This window comes from Pinus tabuliformis, chromosome 8 (genome assembly GCF_031772625.1).
Source record: "Pinus tabuliformis cultivar Carrire ecotype Pingquan chromosome 8, CPIR1, whole genome shotgun sequence".
Taxonomy (NCBI): domain Eukaryota; kingdom Viridiplantae; phylum Streptophyta; class Pinopsida; order Pinales; family Pinaceae; genus Pinus; species Pinus tabuliformis.
Window position 1 is genome coordinate 681,905,752 of NC_142294.1, and position 5,545 is coordinate 681,911,296.

Here is a 5,545-nt window from a genome sequence, read left to right on the forward strand (position 1 = left end):
AATGATAACTCTGGGACATAACGAGCACACACCATGGTCTGATCTCCTGGGACCAAAACTGAAAAGCCATTGAAGCTCTCTGTCTGTATACCTCTCCGCTTAACCATTTGTTCATCGATGAAGTTGTGGGTTGCCCCACTGTTAACCAAAACTGATACTCGCTAGCCACGTATTGTCCCCCGTATGTGCAACATCAAATACTTGGGAACTCCCCGCAATGCTGCAAGGGCCTCTCCGGTAGGTGAAAAAGCTGTACCACCTACTACTGGTGGTGGAGGTGGCAAAGGATCCTACGCGGCATGACTATCTCCTGCCTCCACATCATCCTCCTCATCCTCTTCCCCGCTGCTCTCGGAGAAGACCTCAATAAAATGTGCTTTGCCAGTAGCACATCTATGTCCCGGTTCCCACGGCTCCTGATAGGTAAATCACAGCCACTTCCTCTTCAGCTCCCTCCTAGCATCATCATCCATATGTGCTCATCCTAGATTCCCCTTTGGAGGCGGAATCCTCGCATCCTTCCCCTTAGGCTGGAAAGCCTGTCTCTGGGGGTGAATTGTCCGGGTCCTAGGTAAGGCATATTGTAAGTCCCGGGTCCTGCTAATAGCATCTTGGAGTGCGGCTGGTCTAGTGGATCTGAATAGAACCCGAAGTGGCTCTGCTAAGCCCTCAACAAACATGTAGATCCTCTGTGCCGCAGATAGATCTGGCAACATCACTGAAACCCTCAAGAAGTCTGCAATGTAGCTATCTGGGTTCCTGGTCTGTTTGAGCCTCATCAGCTCAACAACGTGATGTTTCGGATCCCCTCGGTCAAACGTCTCTATCAATCTCCTGGTGAACTCGACATATGTCGTCACTGTGGAGTGTCCCAGTGTAACCATCCCATGGAACCACTAGTCCTGGGCCTCACCATCCAAATGTAATGTCGCCACCTTGATGGCCTCTGTCTCTGATATCTGGTTAAGCTGGAAATAGATGTCCAGCTTCTCCACCCAAGACTTTGTCGAACTATTTGATGAGCCATCAAACGTAGGCAAGTGGAATCTACTAGCTGTGCGGTGGGTGTCTCCATCATGATAATGTCAGTATCCTCTGTGATGGTCGCGGGGTATACTATCCCGCTGGAGCTGAACAAAGTCCCTGAATGAGAGAGCATCCCTGAACTCCTGCCCATAGGCCTGGTACTCTGCAAAATAATCGCCCATATGACTGGGCTTTGCCTCCTGTTGGGCTCCGACCCCGTGTTTGCTCCTAGGAAAGTGGGCATGGTAGAGTGTGTAGGGGCATGTGAGGCTATTTGTTGAGTAGAATCACGCTGAGTGGCACCCTACTCTGGCAAATGGTGGGATGTACCCGATCCCTCACCAACCTGGAAAACTCGTGGGTTCTCATGCTGTCTAGCCTCCACAGCCGTGAATCTCTGCCCCATAACCTCGATCTACCTCGACAGATCCTGCACTAATTTGAGGAGCATGTCCGCAAATCTTTTCCCGTCCTCATCTTCCATTGGATCCTCCTACTCTGCATCCACCATAGGCTCCTCCTGTTCTGTGTTCACCACAGGCTCCTCCTGTTCTGTGTCCACCACTCGAACATAGTCTCCGTCTCCGTAGGTGTTCTCCAACCTACGCTCAATATCTCTGTATTTCCTACCTCTGTAATAGATGTAGGGCTTCTCCCTCGGTGTCATAGACTGCTAGCTCCACAGGCTGAGCCAGATCTATGCTCTGATACTACTGTAATATCCCTTATCAGGGGTATCCCTCAAACACAAGCAAACTCCAACCAGAGATGGATTAGGAGGGCATTTACCAGATATGTCACCTTTGAAAAGAGGATGAGATCTGGAGGCTACCTGGCCCTTTCCAGACTCTGTCGAAGAGTATAGGAGAAAAACACACCAGTGGTATAGTAGCTGGAGGGCTCGAAGAGATAAAAATAATAGTAGTGCAACATACAATAATGTATACATGCAATATAAGCAGATAATTGAGAAATGGAGAGAGAAATGCTAAGCCATTTTATTATACTGAGTACTGGAAAGAGTACAAGAGGTGATAAAAAAGATAGCACCTCGACTTGCACAAGGCAAGTGAAGAAATACACTCAGAATGATAAGGAAATGGCCTCTCTCTGAACTACGTCCAAGCTACCAGAGAACTGCTGTGTTGCTGCTACTGCTGGAATCAAGTGAGGATTTTGGGTTGTTCCCCTCCTTAGAAAATGTTGAAACTCTAGAATCAACCTTTGCTCAATAAACCCAGAAAAGTCGAGAAACCTTTTTTAAAATAGCTGACCCCCGAAAATCACCCCCTTGAGGATCTACGCTATCCCTCAAGGCTCTGCACTGCCCCTAAATAGAATCCTCCAAAACCCTACCTGAAACTCTGCCAAAATCCTCCAATATGCAAGGGTTGATCCCTTGCCAATCTCCAAGCTCAAATCCTCCACATAAACCCAATTCGGAGCTCCTACCAAAGGAGACTGCGTCCTCCCCTCTCAAGACTGCGCAGTCATCAAAATGCTCAATTCCTCCTCAACTCCAGAGATCGCTCCTCCTGCAAAATACTGATGAAACTACCTTGCTCGAGCAGGCACTCGAAGTCCCCCGGGGCTAAGGGTGAGATCTCTAAACAGAGACACTCGATGCACTAAACAGTGTTGTAGACAGGCTAAATAGCCAGCGTGCTCTAATTCGAAGTGACTAGCTCAAATGCAACATAATCCAATGCCCAAATGAGGAGGCCCCTCTCTCCTTTATAGCGTTGGCCTCTCTCAAAACCCTGAGGCCCGCCTCCTCCAACGTAGCCTCTCTCTTGCCACGTGCTCCTTCTCCATCTGCGCAGTCCCTCCAAGTGTCTACGTGGGCCCCCTTCTCTATGTTGTCCGTTGGCCCCCTTGGATCCCCTTTTAAGTTACAACGTTGTGCTACTAGGGAGTGAATTTATTCAAAAAGTGAGTTATGTCCCCCTTTCCTCACCTTTTTATTTATAAATAACTATAGAAGGCAAAATTGAGCAAAATCAAATATTCCAATTAGCCATGGCTAATTAGGAATATTACACCTTACTAAGTTGTGATACAAGAGGATGAAAAATTGGGTAAAGAATTTTTATGTTTTCCCAGTTCAAGAGATGGATGCAGATTAGAGTTTGACTACTAGTGTCCACGACCTAAATTGATAGTGGATTACCAGCGTCTGCAGCCTAGATTTGTAGTATGTAACCAACGTCTGTGCTATGTAGAATGGATATAGAAAAATTTGAGATTGGGATTTTTCAATCATTGAATTTGGCTTATGATATATGTTGTTTGAATATTTAAAAGTTCATTTTATGTGTTTTAATATTCAAAAGTTGAAAGAATTTGGAAACGAATATGTGGAATGCAAAGAGGCAAGCTTTTCACTTCATATTCATGTATGGAATACTAATAGTCAGCAAGTTATGATTATAAAAGATGTTCTTTTGGAAGGTAGAGTTAGAAATTTAGAGAGTGTGATAGAGATGAAAGAGTTGTTTTGAGTTGCCTGACACAAAGAGAAAGGAGAGGTGTTGATGTGAAGCAAAACTTAAGAAGAGAAGACAAAGGAAAAGAGATGGAAGTATCCAAAGTTAAATACCAGGTAAGCCAACATGTTAAAATTTTTATGTACTAGGGGATTGTTGTCTCCTTTCACATAGTATCCTGAAAAAGAGGGAGTAGGAGCTTCCTAGCAAGTAGTAGCTTGCAGAAGAAAATCGAGGTAGAAGCCTTCTGTAGGTAGAGGCTTGAAGAAAATTAATGTAAAAGAGGGAGTAGAAGCTTCCTAGAAAGTTGTAACTTGCAAAATAACATAGAGGTTGGAGCCTTGAAAAGTTGATATAATAGAGGAAGTAGGAGCTTGCCTTTGCGTCATAACAACAACAAAGTCATGTTTTTTCCCTTTATGGGTTTCCACTTATATCTGGTGTCCACATGTGTTTCTTTTATGTGTGTCTCTTATGTTGTGATTTAAATGTTGTTTACATATTAAATATTTTATTCATATAATGTTTCGTTGGTCATTTAATAGTTCTAGATAAATATTAAAAGGAAAATTAAAAACATAATCTGATGTCCATGAATGCATTATATTGATTCATCCCTCCTCTCAGTATAGTTAAGTTTCCAACAGTTCCTAGAGGATTTGATCTGATTTTCATGTTTTACATGACTTAATATCTTTATTGTGCAATATTTATAAATATATTGAGAAAATTCTGAAGAATCCAACATTAGAAATGTTCGAGGAACTTGTTCCTTGCTACAGGAAGACTCAAACTCGGTTGTCTCGGGGCATTTAATTCCTCCTACTGCTACTATGAGTTATATATTGGGTAATATCCCTTCTTTTAGGTTTTTTTGGGGGGAATGAAACCCTCCTCTTAAGGAGGTTTCACCCCCACCTGATGTATAAATAAGAGATTTGAGTTGGCCCTTAAGGAAAAGAAAAGAATAGATTAGAAAGAAGCTTAGGCTTTGAATATTTCTGACCAAGTTTTGCAACATTATATTTCCTGACATAAGACAGATTCTAAGTTAATGGAAGTAGTTCCTCATTTCATTTTCTAGCTCGGTTCCTCCTCAAGGACTTTAAGCATCCTTGGATTAGGCCTACTCCAAGAACTTCAAATCCCTATTGTGTTTTTGTTACTACCATTTTCATGCTTTGCATTTTCTTTGTTTATCTCTTGAATAATCATTTTTGGAAATTATAGCTTGATATCTTTACACAGTTAAGTAGGTAATTTTATGAGCTAACTTTCTTTGTATGTCATTTATACAATTTATCAACATCATGGATCACTCATATTTATTTTCAAGTCTCTTTCCATTTCATTTCATCTGTTTTACAATTTCTCCAATTTCTTATTTTATTGTGCAACCAATATTATGATTACAGAGGAGTTCAGAGGAGGAGTTTTTTTGCCGGAGCCCGTGAGCCCGCGCCTGCACCCCTGACCTAGGCTGCTGCCACCAGCTTCCCTCTGCGCGCCTGCGCCTGGCAGCCCTGCTGCTGGGCCGCTTCCCCTCCTGCACGCTCCCCTTTCCACCCTGGGGCCTCCTGCCCATTCATCGGGGGCCTGCGGCCCTTTCCCTCTGTTCTTGCTGGAGAACTGCGGCGCTGCAGTTCTCTCTTACAATGGATCCGCCAAACCATGAGAAGGATGATCTGGAAAAAATGTTTGCCTCTCTAACCAAAGAGACCTCCTCAGAAAAAATTCGCCCTACAGCCTCAAAGTTCATTAAGAAGCTTGATGAAATCCCAGAAGTTCCGCTCCCTCCCGCCCTACCGAGGAGAGCTGCAGTAGCTTTAGCAGATCGCGGCCTGGTGGGCCAGTTCACCGGGCTATGGCCATCACCCCGCACTGTCCAACGCTGGGTGGAAAGAAACTGGAACTCAATGGTCCAAGGAAAGATAGCAATAAGGTTTTGCGGGAGGGGCTTCTTCACCTTCCTCTTCGAAACAGTGGAAGATCGCAACCTTATCTTCAGAAACGGCCCATATTTCATGGACACA